At 44.8% G+C, this 20,561-nt stretch overlaps 1 protein-coding gene across 1 annotated transcript in view; it reads left to right on the plus strand.

The window, feature by feature from the left end:
• The window catches only part of UBE4B (ubiquitination factor E4B), a 124,417-nt gene that overhangs the window by 20,230 nt on the left and 83,626 nt on the right, over window positions 1–20,561 (plus strand). The window lies entirely within an intron of this gene.

Genomic DNA, 20,561 nt, shown 5'->3' on the forward strand with positions numbered 1-20,561 from the left:
TGAGCCACCCAGGCGCCCCCAAGCTAAATCTTCTAATGCTATTTCTTTCTCTTAGAATCACAGATTTTTAGAACTTGAAAATATTTTAGAAATCTTCATAGCCTACATTCTTCACTCAAATTGATTTTTTTTATTATAAATTCAGTAGCATAGATTCACTGAGTTCTGTGTGATTCTTTATAAGAATATTTCCAAATCAAGAATTAAGGCAAGAGCAAGAATTACCTGTAATCCTGTTATCCAGAGGTAATCATTGTTAATTTTTTGGCCTATTATTTTTTGGCGTTCCATTATTTTCTCTGTGTGTTGTTAATAAACAAAATTCAGCGGAGTAAGTTTAAAGATCAGGTTGGCTTTATTCATTGAATCATGAATCGGGCAGCATCCCATCTAGCAAATGGAAAGGAGTTCCCAAGAGCCAAACAAAATGGCAGACTTTTATGGGCAGAAGGGGTTTAGGAACAAGGAAAGAGTAGAGCACCTCATCTTTCTGTGGGGGCCAGAAAGGGTCTGTCAGGCAGATCACCTCCCTAGTGCTGTCAGGAAATTCCATGTTTACTGGTTTAAGATTATGCTCCCAGGAGAGGTTGAAACTGCTGTTAGGTGAGGTGTTGAGTCTTGGTTTGCTGATATGGGGCTTAGCACAAGTGACTCCATTATGGGCCCGTTGTCTCTCTTTTTTAACTGTGTATATTTGATGTACTCTACTGTTCCTTACTCCTGTATCTCTGCTCTTCCTGAAGCCCTCCCTCCCTGAGCATGACAAGCTTGCCCTCTTTTAAGACTCAGCTGCCTTGTCACGTTCCCCTGGAACCTTTCCCTCAACACCCCACATTCCTGCAGGCCCCCACTCTGGTTTGGCTTCACTTCTGCTCTTACCATATTGCATTAGAGCAATCTGCCTTTGTGTCTGTTTCCCCTACTAGATTGACAGCACAGAATAAGTCACATTCATTTTTAATTTCCAAAGCCCATTTATTTCTGCCTGAAACATTGGGGCTTGGCTAAAGTTTGTGGAATCAATGAATAAATCATTTGAATCATATCATATCATATGCAGTTTTATATATTGCATTTTAACTTAACATCGAATTATAAGCATTTCCTTGCATCCTTACAAATTAAAACACCAATTTTAATGGCTACAGGTTTTTCCATCATTAGGTATACTGGTTAAGTTTTCCCCAAATGTAGGAAATTCAGGTAGTTGTCAGTTTCTTTTTTCTTTTTTTTTTTTTTAAGATTTTATTTGGGGTGCCTGGGTGGCTGAGTTGGTTGAGTGGCTGCCTTTGGCTCAGGTCATGATCCCAGGGTCCTGGGATCAAGCACCGCATCGGGCTCCCTGCTCAGCAGGCAGTTTGCTTCTCCCTCTCCCTCTGCCCCTGCGCAAGAGAGAGAGCATGAGCGGGGGGCGGGGCGGGGGGATGCAGAGGAAGAGGGAGAAGCAGGTTCCCCGCTGAGCAGGGAGCCCTATGTGGGCCTCAATCCCATGACCCTGGGATCATTACCTGAGCTGAAGGCAGATGCTTAACCAACTTAACCACCCAGGCGCCCCAGTTTTTTCCTTTTTAATATATATTTTTTAAAATGTTATTTATTTAGTTTTGAACTTTTTTAAAAAATTATTTTTATTTTTATTTATTTAAGTAAACTCTACTCCCAGTGTGGAACTCAAACTCACAACCCTGAGATCAAGAGTCACTTGCTCAACCAGCTGAGCCAATCAGGAACCCCTCTTTTTAAATATTATATCTGATTTTGTGATGAAGCTTTGTATATGAATCTTTGAATTTCTTTTTTTAAGATTATTTATTATTAGAGAAAGTGCATGTGCGCGAGAGCGTGCGCTGTGGGGAGGGGCAGAGGGAGAGGGAGAGAATCTCAAGCAGACTCCCTGCTGAGCGTGGAGCCCGACATGGGGCTCCATCCCATGACCCTGAGATCATGACCTGAGCCAAAACCAGGAGTCAGATGCTCAACCGATGGAGCCACCCAGGTGCCTCTGATTTTCTGATAATTTCCCTAAGATTTCTGGAAGCAGAATTACTGGATCAGAGGGTATGATCATCTTTAAGGATTTTTCTAGAATGTAGCCAGATCGCTTTCTAGAAGAGGGGTAGGGCTACTACCTCAATGTCAAGAGGGTGGGTAGTGTTTTGGAGGGCTAGTATTTTTGATGTCACCTCTTTGTGATCCAGCGTCATTTTCTGAAGATGCAGTGATGCCGGCCTAGGGCCGCACCTGTGTGGGGCTCCGTCCGAGTCTCGGTTAGGATTAGGGTAAGAAATAGGCTGTGAGGAGATGTGAAGAAAGATCATCGGAAGGAAAACGTACTGTCAGTGGGCTACTTTTCTTTGTATCTTAATTATATTACAGAACGACTGACTTTGATCCCGTCACTTGTTTTCTTTTTCTTTTTTTTAAACCATTTACTAATCTTTTCTAATCCAACACTTAGGACAAATTACCTTTTTTCCTGGCCTATTCTTGAAAAACGTGTTTTGTTTTGTTTGTTTTTTGGCATGCCAGAAATGGTAATAATGATAGCAATAATAGCTAATGTGTCCAGCACTTAGGATGCGCTAAACACTTTACATGGGCGATAACTATTTGACCCTATGAAGTGAGGTTATGGTCAGTGTTTTCATTTTATATGTGTACAAGGAAAGCGATACTCAGTCACTTGCCCAGGTCACCCAGCCATTGCTGGTGGTCGGTTGAGCCCTCCCTACCTGCCTGACGTCCAGAAAACAGGGGTCTTACTAGAGCAAGAAGGAGTCTTTTTTTTTTTAAAGATTTTATTTATTCATTTGACAGAGAGAGAGATAGCGAGAGCAGGAACACAAGCGGGGGAGTGGGAGAGGGAGAAGCAGGCAGCAGAGAAGCGGAGCAGGGACCCCAATGTGGGGCTCGATCCCAGGACCCTGGGATCATGACCTGAGCCGAAGGCAGACGCTTAACGACTGAGCCACCCAGGCGCCCCGGAGTCTTTTTTTTTTTAAAGATTTTATTTACTCATTTGACAGAGAGAGAGAGAGAGCGAGAGCAGGAACACAAGCGGGGGAGTGGGAGAGGGAGAAGCAGGCAGCAGAGAAGCGGAGCAGGGACCCCGATGCGGGGCTCGATCTCAGGACCCTGGGATCATGACCTGAGCCGAAGGCAGACACTTAATGACTGAGCCACCCAGGCGCCCCAGCAAGAAGGAGTCTTAAGCAGCCAGAGTTACCTAGGAAGACACGAGATACGTGTCTTTGCCCTTCCACTGCCCTCCAGGCTGTTCTGCTGCCCTCCAGAAATATTAGAAGTACCCACCTCCCCCAGCCCCCCACTTTGCTGAAGGGACAGCCCCTTCACATTCCCTGCAGGTTACATTGTCTTCTGCTTTTGAAAAGAAATCATAGTAGTCCGGCACTTGTTGCCTATTCCTTTTATCTCCCTCCTTCATTCCCACTGACTTCTTTCCATTTTCAGGGCATGAAGCCTGCCTCTTCCTAATAAAAATAATAATTGTGGTAGTGGTGGAGGGGAGGTATTTATGGGGTGCCACCCCCTGTTCTAAGTGCTGGATTTTTATCTCGGCTGTGTAGGGCAGCGTCTTCATCGGTGTTCGTTCTGTCCACATCTTGCCCTGTGCCTGGCTTTCTTGGTAATCATTCAAACTTCTGCCTTCCTTCTCTACTCCTTTTGATTCAGAAGCTCTCCAGTTCACTCCCGTTGTAAAAACAGCAAGATGCCACCTTTGGTCCTGCCCTCCCCTCTAGCTGTCGCTTTATCCCTGTCCTCCCCTTTCACAGACCAGACCCTTACAAGAGTGGATCTCCCCGCCCCCTCATTTTCCAGTGCCTTCCCTCCTTGTGCTCTTTTGGACGCTTCCCCCTTCATCACTGCATCCACACTGCTCTTGCTACGATTGCCAGATCCCGGGCACTTCTCAGAACATGTCCTTTAATCTCTCTTCAGCTTTTGACCTTGGCAATCACGGTTTTTGGCAAGTATCTTCTGGATGCCATGGGTGTATGGCTTTCTTACTTTCCTGTCTCCATCGCAGACTGCTCTTTCCCGATACACCCTAAATGATGTTTCTCAGGACTCTATTCTTGGTCCTCCTTTCATTTCCTACCTTCCAGATGCATTTGTTGAATGAATGAATGACTAGCCTGTTTGGGGGCATTCGTTTTACTTATTCCCCAGGTACTGTGGTCCATGCTGAGTTCTGAAGTGCTCAGGAGATAGCAAAGTTCTGCCCTCTTGGTACCTGTAGTTACCTGCCAGTACGTACTGTACTAAGTAGATACTGAGTACTCCCTCAAATCCCCTCGATGGTCCTATCCCCTGCTTGAGCTGTGCACCCAGATCTCCAGCTTCCCCAGCTTCTCAACCTGTGGCGCTCATACACGTGGCTCTGCTTGGGGGCGTCCCTGGAAAGCCACTAAACCTCACCGTGGCTCAGTGCTTATCGGGAGTAATGCTGGGCGCATGTTTTTACAGCGGATTGAATGAAGGCTCTGCAGCCCATGCATGCCCCGAGAGAGTAGTTTTTATTTATTTATTTTTAATTTAATTTAAGATTTTATTTATTTATTTGACACAGAGAGAGAGAGAGAGAGCAAGAGAGAACACAAGCAGGGGGAGTGGGAGAGGGAGAAGCAGGCTTCCTGCCGAGCAGGGAGCCCGATGCGGGACTCGATCCCGGGACTCCAGGATCATGACCTGAGCCGAAGGCAGCCGCTTAACAACTGAGCCACCCAGGCGCCCGAGAGAGTAGTTTTTAATCTTTTTTAGAAAGGGACCTCTTTGAAAAGCTTATGAAAACCGGAGGCCCTCCTGACCCTCCGGTTTTGAACCTGCCCTTGGTACTCTACCTTAAATCAGGCCACACCAGCAAAGCTGATGTGTGGATCTCCTCATTGGGGTGCCACCCCCTGTGTGTCCCTCTAAAATTGCTTTTTCTGAATTGTACTGTGGCATTAAGCCTCTGCAGATACTGATACGTGGTTTGTGTTGTCAGTCACACATATGTTGATACACATGTGTAATGTGTATGAACCTCACTTCTGGCTTAGTCTTATCTTTTGTGTCCTCATTTTACTTCTGTCCTAATATCCTTATGTTTGATTTTAAGTTAAATTAAAAATATTCTTATGTGTTGTTAATCCCTTTGAATCTAGTCGCTAGAACAAGGAAATGGAAACCATTTCTATCCATCCGTACATACGGACATCCATTCATACGTACATACGTACATCCATCCATACGTACATACATACATACGTACCTCTGTACATCCATACCTTACCGTGTCACTACCTGCCGGGCATTCTGTTTGGGTGTTCTTACGGGCATCTCACCCCAGAGTGTAGTCAGAACTCACCTTCTCTTCTCAAAATCTCCTTCTACAGCCTCAATTTTAGGGAGTGGTACCAACCACTTAGGCCCGAAATCTAGACTCCATCCTTCCTCACATCTCACTTGCAAATAATGATCAAGTTCTGTTGAGTGAACACATGAAATATCCCTGGAACTGTCCCTTCCACAGTCCCCATCACCCAGGCTTGCTTTGTCCCGCCCCAGTCCATTCTCCACATAGTAGATAGAATGATTCGTTTTCAAAGACAAATCTGATCCAGTTATTCCCCTGCTTAAATCCTTCAAAATCTCTTCCTCGCCTTCATGAAAAAGTTCAGTTAGGATGGTATTCAGACCGCACCATGAGCTTGTCTCAGCCTGCCTTGTCGTGGCCATACACACTTATCCTTAAACAACTCAGAATTCCCCTAAAACACTGTGTTCTCGTAAAACCTCCCAGCTTTTGACAGTGCTCCTCTGTCCTTTCACCTAACTCCTCCGACCTGTCCTGAAGAAGAAACTCCAGTCAGGTGACGTGTATGCGTAGCATATGAGTTTGTATGTTGCTCGATTTTCAAAATCACTGCCTAGGATGATTTGTCATGACATTAATATATAGTCGGTATAAGTGAATTTGAATCCTGAAAACCCACTAGTGAGAAAAGGGAGGTGATACTGTGTGCACAGATTCCTGAGAGTACCTCTGGGGAGTTGAAGTAGTTATACACATACAGTAAGTAACAGATTGGCTTATCGAGCTGAGGCAGAAACTGAGATTTATTTTAAGGATGCAGGGGTCTTCGGGGCACCTGGGTGGCTCAGTTGGTTACGCGTCTGCCTTCGGCTCAGGTCATGATCCCAGGGTCCTGGGATCGAGCCCCACATCGGGCTCCCTGCTCGGCAGGAAGTCTGCTTCTCCCTCTTCCGCTCCCCCCTGCTTGTGTTCCCTCTCTTGCTGTCTATCTCTCTGTCAAATAAATAAATAAAATCTTTAAAAAAAAAAAAGGATGCAGGGGTCTTCTTTTGGAACCCAAGGACAGAAAGATGGCTGGGTCACAGGAAGAGACCAGAACCCAGAATCCAGATGCTGCCTTTGCCTTGGGTTTCTGCTTCGTGATACTCACGCCTTGTGTACACTGCCCATTACCTTCCTCGTCCTCACTTAGCAGCCCCGGAGACCCAGCTTCGTGCCTACTCTGTGCAGCTAAGCCCAGCTGGAAAAAACACAAGCCGTGTTGGTGGATCTAATTTTTCCCTCAACTTTTTGCTCCGGGAATTTTCAAATCTGCAGAAAGGTTGACTGAGCCACCTAGATGCATCGGTGTTTGGTGTTGCCTTCTTGCACGTTCACTTTAGCTCTCTCTCTATGTGTGTATACACGTGTGCGTACATATACATGCGTGTGCATGCATACATGCGTACGTAATACACATACCTGTTGGTTTGGGCTGAGCTGTTTGAAAGCGTGGAGAACCATAAAGCAAAGATGGGAAATAGGAGGTGGTAAGGGAAGGCCTCCCTGGGGAGGTAGCATTTGAGCCAAGAGCTCAGGAGGGGATGCTGGGCAGTTATCCTGGGGAGCAGTGTCCCCGGGGAGACAGAGGTAACAGTACCGTAAGTGACCCCTAACATCACGTATGTGGTGAATTAAAAAGAGAGTCTATTGTACCAGACTGTGTTCTTTTCAGATATTCACTGCCCCTTCCTGGGGGGAGGGTCTCTTTCTCCTCTGCCCTGCTGGCTGTAGGTGTGGCCGTGTGACTTGTCAGAGCCAATGAAATGTGAGCAGAAATGAATGTGTCCCTACTGGCCAGTACAGCCTGTGCCTGGTGGAGGCTCCTTTGTCATCCTGGCTGTCGGAGCGAGGATGATCTTGAGCAGAGCTGCACTTCCACCTGAATGTTTTCAGGGTTTCCAGGCAGAGCAGGAAATGATGGTTTCATTTTCTTCTTCAGAAATTGTGGGAAAGGAGGAGATGGGAAAAAATAGGAATTTATTATGTATCATTGCCATTTTCATTTATGTATAATTTGCACTTAATAATAATATCCATTGTAATGCAAATATGCCCAAATGGAATTATTGTGTGTGTCCTTTTGCAACCTGCTTTTCCAACTTAATTTTAAAAAGTACCGTGGTAAAACACGTATAAAAATAATTCTCCTTGGGGTGCCTGGCTGGCTCAGTCGGTGGAGCCTGTGACTCTTTATCTCAGGGTTGTGAGTTTGAGCCTCACAATGGGTGTGGAGATTGCTTAAAAACAAAATCTTTAAAAAAGAAAATCCTCTTTTTTTTTTTTTAAGATTTTATTTATTTATTTGAGAGAGAGAGAATGAGAGAGAGAGAACACATGAGAGGGGATAGGGTCAGAGGACGAAGCAGACTCCCTGCCGAGCAGGGAGCCCGATGCGGGACTCGATCCAGGGACTCCAGGATCATGACCTGAGCCGAAGGCAGTCGCTTAACCAACTGAGCCACCCAGGCGCCCGAAAATCCTCTTTTTAAGAACAGGAGATCTTGAAGTAAATAGAAAACCCGTTGGGGGCACCTGGGTGTCTCAGTCGGTTGAGCGTCTGCCCTTTGGCTCAGGTCATGATCCCAGGGTCCTGGGATCGAGCCCCATGTCGGGCTCCCTGCTCAGCAGGGAGCCTCCTTTCCCCTCTCCTTCTGCTGCTCCCCTGCTTGTGCTCGCTCGCTCTCTTTCTGTCAAATAAATAAACAAAATCTTCAAAAAAAAAAAGAAAACGCATTGCTTTCTTTTAAAGATACAGCAGTATTGAGCTCCCTGTGTATGCACGTGCGTATGCACGCATCTTTAACCTCCCCATGAAGCGATAACAGATACCCCAGACTGAGTTGGGGTCTGAGTTGCCCTCCTTTGTGTCTTTTCTATTCTTATTACATCTTATGCAGACCTCGTCGTGCTCTATCATAATTGTTGGTTTTCGTCCATGTCTCCCCCGTGGATCTGGAAATCCTTGAGAGTGGGGATTACGGCTCAGGTGTTGTCTTATCTGGACTTCCTGCTACAGTGACTTCAGTGCACTTAATAAACCAATAAAAGACTGAATATGGGGGCAAGATTATGTTCATATGTCATTTTTGTTTGTTTTATTTGCTGGTAATCCGTATACTTTGGACCAGAAAATAGAAATGTTCCTTGTTTGAGTGTACGCACTCATCAAAGAGGGAGCTTACTAATACTCCAGTGTTGTTAGAGTTGAACACAGTATCTGAAATACTAACATTAACATATAAATTCATGAATTTGGGGCGCCTGGGTGGCTCAGTCGTTAAGCGGCTGCCTTCGGCTCAGGTCATGATCCCAGGGTCTTGGGATCGAGCCCCGCATCAGGCTCCCTGCTCAGCCGGAAGCCTGCTTCTCCCTCTCCCACTCCCCCTGCTTGTGTTCCCTCTCTCGCTGTGTCTCTCTCTGTCAAATAAGTAAATAAGATCTTAAAAAAAAAAATTCATTAATTCATAACTGATAATGAACAAGTACTATGTCCTCAGGGGAGTGAGGCTGCCTCTATATGAAGATCACTGTAACTTCAGAAGGGATTTTCTGCCATAAAGATCAGTGGGTTGTGGTTAACATCACGTACTCCGGAGTTAGACTGCCTGGGTTCAATCTCTTTCATTTTCTAGCTGTGTTACCTTGAGCGAGTCATCTAACCTCTCTGAGTTCAGTTTCCTCATCTGTAAAATGGAAAGATAAATGTACTGATTTCTTTGGATTATTAACTAGGTTTATAAACTGAAGCCCTTAGAATAGCATCTGGCGCATGGTTTAAGGGTTGGGTAAGTGTTAATCATATTATTATTTTTTTAAATTTTATTTTATTATGTTACTTTAGTCACCATACATTACATCATTAATTTTTGATGTAGTGTTCCATGATTCATTGTTTGCGTATAACATCCAGTGCTCTGTGCAATACGTGCCCTCCTTAATACCCATCACCGGGCTAACCCATCCCCTCACCTCCCTCCCCTCTAAAACTCTCAGTTTGTTTCTCAGAGTCCATAGTCTCTCATGGTTCGTCTCTCCGATTCCCCCCCTTCATTTTTCCTTCCTACTATTTTTTTTTTTGACATATAATGTATTATTTTTTCAGAGGTACGGGTCTGTGATTCATCAGTCTTGCACAATTCATGGCGCTCACCATAGCACATACCCTCCCCAATGTCCATCACCCAGCCACCCCATCCCTCCCACCCCCCTCCACTCCAGCAATCCTCAGTTTGTTTCCTGAGATTAAGAGTCTCTTATGGTTTGTCTCCCTCTCTGGTTTCATCTTGTTCATTTCTCCCTCCCTTCCCCTATGATCCTCTGTCTTGTTTCTCAAATTCCTCATATCAGTGAGAGCATATGATACTTCTCTTTCTCTGAAGTGTTAATCATATTATTAAAAATTACTGTTTTATCTTAGAGTTTCCAGCACCCTTCTGGAAGTAGTTGTCAGTGACTAGCCTAGAAAACTTTATTATCTGAGTACTCAATTAGCTTCCTATTTGCAGGAGAGGAGGTAATGGGATTGTATTGAGAAGTAAGGAGATAATTACTTGTGTTCAGTTGAAATCTTTGAAGGAGATTTTAAGTCACTTCTTGCCATAATGTTAAAATTGAAGCAAAAAGTATTTTTGTAGGGGAACCTGGCTGGCTCAGTCGGTAGAGCATGGGACCCTTAATCTCAGGGTCCTGAATTCAAGATCCACATTGGGTATGGGGCCTACTTAAAAAAAAAAAAGAAAGGATTTTTCTATATTTTTGGACTCATGTATAATAGGGTGACAGTAGCAGATTGAATTTAATATATTTTTTCAAATGGGGGAGGGATTTAGATGACAAGAGTCTTAGAGCTTTTGAGTGAAAATTAATTTAAAATGGTGAATTTTTAAAAGGCAGCTGGTGAACTTTTGGTCACAGAGGTGTGATGTTCGGATTTGAATTCATTTACTCTGAGATACAAAACCAGCAATAATCAAAATAAGAGACATCTCCAGGGCACCATTCCAAAGAGTAAATATTCAAACGTGTTTATGTTGGAATTCAATTTTTTTTTTTAGTATTGAAAGATGCTTTTGTAGAATGACTATTTACTAAATTTAAAACAATGTTTTTTGGATTTACCACTCCTCCCCCTGCAAAAAAAACCCACTAGAAATAAGAGGAACAGTTTGGCCCATCCTGTCAGAGCCTCTGCCCCGTGCCACCGCAGAGGCCCTTGCTGTTTTGAACAGTAGCTGTTTTCAGTCTATTTTTAGTTGATCAGGAACATGAGAGTAGGAAATGCATCAAGATAGAACAGTTCTGGGGAAAGCCCTATTTTAATGTTACTTGTGAAATGAGGACTCAAATAGTCAAGACCAGAAAAACTCTAGAAATGAGATTTCATGATCTGTATGTTTGGGTTTGAGTTGTGGTTCAGGACATAAGTTGAAGAACTGGAAGTTCCTTTTTTATGCTTTTGGTATTTTTTCTTTGTGACATCTGGGAAAACCAAATCCTTTCAAAAAGGACTTGTTTAACTTAAGAGAGGTTATACCAATCTTATGTGCTTGGTGTTAAAAAAGTATAGTAAGCAAAGAGAAAAAAAGTTTAAGAATATTTTGATGTGCTGAGCTATTTTTAGTTTGTGTCTCATATGTTGTGATGTTCTGTTTGTGATGAAAGTGAGGTCACATCTCTTAATAGTCAAATTAATTAGATAAGCCCTTATACCTTCGGTTACTCAAAGCCATCTCCTGGGGGTCTCCTGTCTAGATAGTCCCTGGGTCTTTGGGCTGCTAAACCAGTTCATGGCCACCCCTGTCATAGAAGGTGGTCAGTCCCCGGAAGGGCACTGTCCTCTGTTGAGTGCTGTGCAGGCGGCCCAGACTGCTGGCCCTTTCGTGGCTCCTTCTCCTCTTCCCAGTAGGTCTTTTAAGATGGTGGTGGGTGAGGACTGTTTTTATCAGTCACCTCCTACCAGTTCGTGTCATGCACGGACCTGCCTGTGTCCCTTACTGCACTCCTCTGTCTTCGTTAATAGTCCACAGTATATTTCACAAAGTCCTGATTCTTCACTCCTTTCTTTTTTCTTTTCTTTTCTTTCCTTTCCTTTTCTCTTTCTTTCTTTCTCTTTCTTTCTTTCTTTCCGTCAGTCCTTCCTTCCTTCCTTCCTTCCTCCTTTCCTTCTCCTTCCCCTTCTCCTTTGTGGAGTGTTGGAGGCAGGGATTGGGGAACACCAGTGCAGTGGAAATCTTTCTTGGAAAACTTCCTTCCTTCAAACCCATATTGCAGTGAGTCAGGACATTTATTCTATGTTTGTTTCACCCAGGAGAACATTTAAATTTAACATCTCAGGCTGAACTTGGCACCAGATTTAAAAGTGGCTTTATAGGGCGCTTGGGTGGCTCAGTCGTTAAGCGTCTGCCTTCGGCTCCAGTCATGGTCCCAGGGTCCTGGGATCGAGTCCCGCATCGGGCTCCCTGCTCCGCGGGAAGCCTGCTTCTCCCTCTCCCACTCCCTCTGTTTGTGTTCCTTCTCTCGCTGTGTCTCTCTCTGTCAAATAAATAAATAACAATCTTAAAAAAAAAAAAGTGGCTTTATATATTTTTTAAAAACAACATGTGTGCTTTTTCAAAATAATGATAATATAAATTCCTAAACACTAAATTTTATGTGCAAGACATTTTCTAGTACTTTTCGGGGCACCTGGGTGGCTCAGTCGTTAAGCGTCTGCCTTCGGCTCGGGTCATGATCCCAGGGTCCTGGGATCGAGCCCCGCATCGGGCTCCCTGCTCGGCGGGAAGCCTGCTTCTCCCTCTCCCACTCCCCCTGCTTGTATTCCCTCTTCCACTGTGTCTCTGTCAAATAAATAAATAAATAAAATCTTTTAAAAAAAAGACATTTTCTAGTACTTTTCATTTATTCTTTCATTAACTCAGCAACTATTTAGAGAGCACCTTCCGCGTGCCAGGTACTCCTCTCGGCACCGGTGAGACATCAGAAAACAGAGAAGTCCTTGCATTAAGAAAGCTAGAGTCAGGGAATGGTGAATAAGCAGTACATAAACAACATCACGTATATAGGCGGTCAGACACGAGCCATGGAGAAAAATGAAGTAGAAAACAGGGCACAGATGGTGGTTTTCTCACAACTCTTGGAGGCTACAGTTTTTACCCCCACCGTACAGATGTGGAAACTGAAGCACAGGGAGGGTTAAGTGACTTACCTTTTTTTTTTTTTTTAAGATTTTATTTATTTATTTGACAGAGAGACAGCGAGAGAGGGAACATAAGCAGGGGGAGTGGGAGAGGGAGAAGCAGGCCTCCCGCGGAGCAGGGAGCCCGATGTGGGGCTCGATCCCAGGACCCTGGGATCATAACCTGAGCCACCCGGGTGCCCCTATTTTTAAAGATTTTATTTATTTGAGAGAGAGGGAGAGCACAGAGGGAGAAGCAGACTCCCTGCTGAGCAGAGAGCCCGATGCAGGGCTCGATCCCAGGACCCCAAGATCATGACCTGAGCCGAAGGCAGACGCTTCACCGATTGAGCCACCGAGGCGCCCCAATAAACAAAATCTTTAAAAAAAATAAAATTGGGGCGCCTGGGTGGCTCAGTTGGTTGAGCAACTGCCTTCGGCTCAGGTCATGATCCTGGAGTCCCTGGATCGAGTCCCGCATCGGGCTCCCTGCTCAGCAGGGAGCCTGCTTCTCCCTCTGACCCTCCTCCCTCTCATGCTCTCTGTCTCTCATTCTCTCTGTCTCAAATAAATAAATAAAATCTTTAAAAAAAAAAAAAATAAAAAAATAAAATTGTATCATGTTGGAAACATAAAAAAGACTACATTTGACATTTAAGTTATGAAGAACAAGATGAATACCCACAAACCCGCTACCCACATTGAAAGTGTGCAGCCCAGCGAATTTTCATACAGTGGACACACCTGTGAAAACTAGTGTCATTTAAAAAACAAGACCATCACCGGCACCCTAGAAGCTTGCTCACGCGGCTTTTTTCTTGTTTGTGAACTTGATCTAAATGGAATCATGCAGTCTGTGCTTTTTTATATGTAGCTGCTTCTGCTTAATATTGTTTGTTAGAGTCATCCAGGCTGTTGTGTAGAACACCGGCTCATTCATTTGATTGCTCCCTGGATTCCAGAGTAGGAATGTACCACCATTCATTTATCCTCACCGTAGTTTTTAGAGCACTTTTACATATACCACCCCATAACAGCTACCTGGGAAAGCTATTTAGGGCTGAGTTTATTATCCGTGTTTCCTAGCTGGGAAAGAGTTAAGTGTGTTATCCAAGATGACAGCAAGTGCGGCCAATCTGTGGTGGCACCAGAATGCAGGTTTCCTGACGGATCCTGGGTTCACGTCACTCTGCTGCAACCACATTTCCTGTTGCGTCGTGCATGTAACACCACTGGGGTCTGTAGCCCATCTGTCTTCAGACGCTTCCATCTTTCCTTCTCTTCCTTGGCAGGGTGGACTCACTCCCCTCCCCTCTCCCCACTTATGCTCTTTTGTTTTTTTCTTTTTTTTTACAGTAAAAAGATCTCAGGAATCGGTACTTCCAGTCTCCCATTCTTTGCTGGACTTGCTCCGGTCAAGCTTTCAGCCCCTACATTCCATCAAAATAGGTCTTGATGAGGCCCTCAGTTCCCACCTCATTGCCAATTCCAACCGGCAACTCTTCAGTCTTCACATTGCTCAGCCTGTCCACAGAGTGATGTTAATCGCTGTTGAAAGTCTCTGACTGGGGCGCCTGGGTGGCTCAGTTGGTTAAGCGACTGCCTTCGGCTCAGGTCATGATCCCGGAGTCCCACGTCAGGCTCCCTGCTCAGCAAGGAGTCTGCTTCTCCCTCTGACCCTCCTCCCTCTCATGCTCTCTGTCTCTCATTCTCTCTCTCGCAAATAAATAAAAAAAAAATCTTAAAAAAAAAAAAAAAAAAAGAAAGTCTCTGACTGGTTCCTAGGAAGCCAGGGTCAGTTCTGGTGAACCCAGAGGCCTCCCGACACCATTCTCAGTCTCCTCTATTGGTGTCACCTCCCTTCCCCTCCCCCACTCCAGTTGTTGGTGTATTGCAGGGCTTCATCCTCAGACTCCTGAATCACTGCACACAGTGCCTAGGTGACCTCATCCTGGCTCACGGCTCTTCGTGCTGTCTGGAAGCTAACAGCTGTCCAAGGGTCATCCTAACCTGCCCTCTCCTGCACATCAGATCATGTTTTCATTTTAATTGCTATTTATTTAATGACTATTTATTTATTTATTTTTAAAAGATTGTATTTCTTTTTTCTTTTTTTAAAAAGATTTATTTATCTGACAGGACACAGCGAGAGAGGGAACACAAGCAGGGGGAGTGGGAGAGGGAGAAGCAGGCTTCCTGAGGAGCAGGGAGCCTGATGCAGGGCTCGATCCTAGGACCCTGGGATCATGACCTGAGCCGAAGGCAGATGCCTAATGACTGAGCCACCCAAGCACCCCAAAAGATTGTATTTCTTTTTTTTTTTTTTAAAGATTTTATTTATTTATTTGAGACAGAGAATGAGAGACAGAGAGCATGAGAGGGAGGAGCAGACTCCCTGCCGAGCAGGGAGCCCGATGCGGGACTCGATCCCGGGACTCCAGGATCATGACCTGAGCTGAAGGCAGTTGCTTAACCAACTGAGCCACCCAGGCGCCCCAAAAGATTGTATTTCTTTATTTGAGAGCGAGAGAGAGAGCACAAGCAGGGGAGGGGCAGAGGGAGAGGGAGAAGCAGACTCCCCGCTGAGCGGGGAACCCGACCCAGGACTTGATCCCAGGACCCTGTGATCATGACCTGAGCCGAAGGTAGACGCTGAACCGACTGAGCCACCCAGGCGCCCCTTTAATTACTATCTTATACTCAATTAAAAAAAGAATTCACACAAAGACAACTCCATCTGCATGTTTAATAATCATGTTTCTAGAATAACTTTTATCTCCTCCTTCCCTCCCATGTTTTTACCGTTGTCTTTGTCTCAGTAAACTGATTTGATAAGTTGCTTGGGCCCAGGACATTGGTGTCAGCCTTATTACCTCCTTTGGTTCTGTTCTACTTCAACATTTTTTTTTTTTAAAGATTTTATTTATTTATTTTGAGAGACAGAATGAGATAGAGAGAGAGAGCATGAGAGGGGGGAGCGTCAGAGGGCGAAGCAGGCTCCCCGCCGAGCAGGGAGCCCGATGCGGGACTCGATCCCGGGACTCCAGGACCATGACCTGAGCCGAAGGCAGTGGCTTAACCAACTGAGCCACCCAGGCGCCCCGGTTCTGTTCTACTTAAATCCAGTCCATCAGCAAATCCTGTGAGCTGATGCTCTGCCTTCAAAGTATATCCCAGTTGACCACTCACCACGATTTTCACAGCCACCCACTTGAGTTTAGGTCGTCGGCATCCTCCTACGTAGCCTCTCTGCCTATTTCCTTTCTCCCCTACACTTTATTTTCCATAGCAGCCAAAACAATAATTTAAAAATGTAGGTTGAATTATGTCACTTTTCTGGTCAAAACCCCCTGGCAGCTTCCCAGTGTTTTCACCGTGGCCTACAAGGCCTCTTCATGCCTCCGATCTCATCATCAGCTGTTTCTTTCTTTCTTTCTTTTTTTTTAAGATTTTATTTATCTATTTGACAGAGAGAGACAGCAAGAGAGGGAACACAAGCAGGGGGAGTGGGAGAGGGAGAAGCAGGCTTCCTGCCGAGCAGGACGCCCAATGCGGGGCTCAATCCCAAGACCCCGGGGTCATGACTTGAGCCGAAGGCAGACGCCTGACGACTGAGCTGCCCAGGCGCCCCTCATCATCAGCTATTTCTATCTTGCTCATTTTGCTCCAGCCACACAAGGCTTACTGACCTTGAACATGAGTCAAGCACACTCTCACCATACTTCCCAGATACCTACCTGGTTTCCTTCCTCTCTTCATGTTTGCGGACGCCTTACCAGAGAGGCCTTTCCATCCACCTTACATAAAAATCGCAGCACCCTCCCCCCAGCATGCCCTGCTGTCCCTCCCTCTCCTACTTTATTTCATTCTAATGGTGCTCATAACCACCTGGCATTCTCTTTGTTAATTTGGCTATTGTGTTTTTGGCCTCCGCTGGAATCTGAGCAGCATGAGAGCAGGAACTGTTCAGTTTACTCTCCCGTACTTGATGAGTATTTGCTGAATGAGTGGCTATCTGAAGAGGCGTTAATGGCAGAAGTCTGAAACTCTGTCTGGGCTTTGAATTTTCAGTTAAGCACTCTTCTGTGTGGCTTTACTGCTTCGCCTGTCTTGCTTCCCTGTATTACTTTTTCCCGTTGTTCAGTATGTACAGAGCTGTTATGTGCCTGGCACAGCACTCAGTGCTGGAGATAACACCAATGAAAGCAACATAGCCGTGGTTTTCTCTTCGAGCTTCCGTTCTACTAGGGAAACAGATGGTAAGCAAGACAATAAGAAATGGATAATGTAATGACAGGGGTGCCTGGGTGGCTCAGTTGGTTAAGCATCGGACTCTTGGTTTCAGCTCAGGTCATGATCTCGGGTTCGTGGGATCGAGCCCCACATGGGGCTCTGCCCTCAGCATAGAGTCTGCTTGTCCCTCTCCCTCTGCCACTCCCCCTGCTCATGGGTGCATGGGCGTGCACGCTCGCTGTCTCTCTCTCTAAAATAAGTAAATAAATCTTAAAAAAACAAAAGAAATAGGTAATGTAATTACAGACCACGCAGAGTGCTTGAAGCTGTGATCGGAGGGCTACAGTATCAATGAGTGTGTGCTAGATAAAGTGATCAGGGAAGTCCTCTAGAAGGAGGTGATATTTAAGCTGAGAATGGAAAGAAGAGAAAGAACCAGCCATGCCAAAAATTAGAAAAATTGCTTCTAGGCTTGAGGAATTGCAAGTGGCTGAAGGTAAGCTAGAGCTTAAGATGCTCTAGGAGGTGTCAGAGGGCCAGTGTGGCTGCCGCCTAGCGTGGCATACCAGGAGCCTGGAGAGACAGCCGGTGGCTCCGTAGGACACGGGGAGGACTTGGTTTTTAGTGCCAGTGCAGTGGGAAGCCATTGAATGGTTTGAGCAGGGGAGGGTGGTTTGTGTTTTTAAAGAATTACTGTGATTGCTGTGTGGAGAATAGATTGTAGGGGCAAGTAGGATAACATGCTTTCTTATCACTTAGGATTTTATTTTATACTTAGATTTTGAAAACTGCCCCAGCCCTTGGCAATAGCTCTTCTACTTTCTGTCTCTATGAATTTGACTACTCTGGGTACCTTACAGAAATGGAATCATACAGTACTTTTCTTCCTCTGACTGGCTGATTTCACTTAGCCTCGTGTCCTCAAGATTCATGTGTGTTGCAGCACGTGTCAGAACATCCTTCCTTTTTAAGGCCGAATACTGTTCCATTGTGTGTATGTGCCACATTTTGTTTATCCATTTATCCATTGATGGGCACTTGGGTTGCTCTTGCTAATAATGCTGCTGTGAACATGGGTGAACAGCTCGCTGTTTAAGTCCCTGCTTTCATTTCTCTTGGGTACTTCCTAGGAGTGGAATTACTGGATCCTATGGTAATTCTATTTTTAATTTTTTGAGGAACCACCCAGCTGTTTAAAATGGTGGCTGCACCACTTGACATTCCCACCACCGGTGCACAAGGGCTCCAGTGTCTCCACATCCTCACGAACACTTGTTATTTTATGGTTTTTCGATGGCAGCCACCCTAATAGGTATGAGGTGTTATCTCATTGTGGTTTGATTTGCATTTCAGAAATCTAAGACTTTGGAAGTGTTTAAAGAAAGGAATGTGGAGACTTTGCTTTTACCAGGCCAGAGTGGACACAGATAGATTCCTTGGGACCTTTCGCAGAGGGCCTGGTGAGAAAGGGTGGTGGCCTGGATAGGGTGGTGGCAGAGGAGCTGAGGGGAGAGGGTGGACCCAGGTCGAAGGAGCAGAGCTTGGTGATAAACTGGGTGTTTGAGGAGATGAGGGGAGGCGAGGAAACAGTGAACAAAAATCCTGGGTCTCTGGCTTGAGTAATTGGATCGGGAATTTCTGGTCCATGTTCCCCACCCTCCAACCCAGGTAAGTGTTCATGAAACACTTCAGTCATTTCTTTCAGTGAGGTTTTTTGTCTCAATCCCACTTCTCCCTTCGATGATTTGTGATGACCTTCACCGTTCGCTGTTCAGCTCAGGTCAGGGAGCGCTGAGCACCTGTTACAGAGCAGGTGTGTTGCTTGACAGTAGGGAGATAAGGATGAATAGGAGAAGGCGGTCTGGCTCTCAGAGGTTTGGTCTCAGGACTCCTTTATGCTCTTACGAAACCATGAAGATCTCAAAGAGCTTTTGTTTAGGTGGGTTCTATTCATTGATATTTACCATAATAGAAATAAAAAGTGAGAAACCTAAACAAAATAATAAAAACATTGTATGTTAATATAAATAATATATCTTTAATGACAGAAACTACCTTTTCCAAAACAACATGTTTAGTGACAAAAGTTGACATTATCTTCACTTCCGCAAGCCTTTTAAATGTCCGATTTGCTAGAATACAGCCGAATTCTCATATTAAATTCCGTATTTAAGTTGTTGCAACATGACATGTCACATAGTCTCTGGAAAACTCCACTGGACACTTGAGAATGAGAGCGAAAGAGGCAAATGTCTTAGTGATACTGTAAAAATAGCTTTGCCCTCAGCATACCCTCTGCAAGGGTCTTGGAGATCCCCAGAGATCCCCAGACCATTGGATTAGTGGTGAGGGCATATGCTCTGGAGCCAGATTACATGAGCTTACATTCCAGCTCTGCCACTTATAATTAGGCAAGGATGTAACCTCTGTGCCTCAGTTTGCTCATATATAAAATGGGCATAAGTACCCACAGAGGCTCATTATAGGGGTTAAATGAGTATGGATTTATAAAGTGTTGAGAACATTGCTAGAAGACAAAGTGCCACATCAGTGTTTATTTTAATTTTATTATTATTTTTTTAATTTGTAATCTCTGCCCCCAACATGGGGCTTGAACTCACAACTCTGAGGTCAAGAGTTCCATGTCCAACCAACTGAGCCAGCCGGGCGCTCCTCAGTGTTTATTTTTAATAATTAAGACCTGATCTTTCCTTCAAGGGATTTAATCTAGTGAAGTAGATAGATGAACAACCAGACAACTTGAGGATTTTGTGTAAGTTTGTTGATAGATGTATTTGCAGCAGGGGCATAGGAGTGGGTTTCTCAACTTTGGGGTCAAGAATCTTTGGTCCTTGGTTGTGTGAACAATAGAAGGAGCAGATTTTCTGCAGTGTTAGAATGACAGATTCTTAGTTCAGATGAGGTCCATCCCAGTTAGCATTTGTCGTAGGTTAACTTTTTCATCTTCCTTATTTGTAAAGGAATGAGTGGAGCAGCCTAGTTGGTTTGCTTCTTTGATGCCTATGTAGAGCCAGAAGCCTGTCACAGTAGTTAGATGTCCTCACTGCCTGGGACAGCAGGTGGTCAGTGAGAGTTTATTGCCTGGTTATAAATTAATGATTGTCAAAATGTGAGGGAAACATTTCTGGGATCCACTGGGATTTTGTGGTAGATATTTGTAATCACTGGATAACTCTGGGGTATTATTATAAGGAAGAAGTGGCAGATTATATTTTTATTGCAATTAAGTAAGACAAATTGAATTGCTTTGCACCTGAAAGTGATGGCAAAATTTGGCTCTTAGTGTAATGTTTGTTACTTTTGAAACTTTTGCTTTAGTAAATTAAATTGGGTATTTATTTGAGAAACAAGACAGAGAATCATAGGGGAAGGGAGGGAAAAAATGAAACAAGACAAAACCAGAGAGGGAGACAAACCACAAGAAACTCTTAATCTCAGGAAACAAACTGAGGATTGCTGGAGTGGAGGGGGGTGGGAGGGATGGGGTGGCTGGGTGATGGACATCGGGGAGGGTAGATACTATGGTGAGCGCTGTGAATTATGTAAGACTGATGAATCACAGACCTGTACCCCTGAAACAAATAATATATGTTAATAAAAAAAATAAGTGAAAAAATAAAATCTCACCTATTTAGGGGAGCCTGGGTGGCTTAGTTGGTTGAGTATCTGACTCTTGATTTCTGCTCCGGTCATGATCTTAAGGGTCATGAGATCGAGCTCTGCGTTGGTGTGGAGACTGCTTGGAATTCTCTCTCTCCCTCTCCCTCTGCC

The sequence above is a fragment of the Neomonachus schauinslandi genome, chromosome 4, assembly GCF_002201575.2.
Source record: "Neomonachus schauinslandi chromosome 4, ASM220157v2, whole genome shotgun sequence".
Lineage (NCBI taxonomy): Eukaryota > Metazoa > Chordata > Mammalia > Carnivora > Phocidae > Neomonachus > Neomonachus schauinslandi.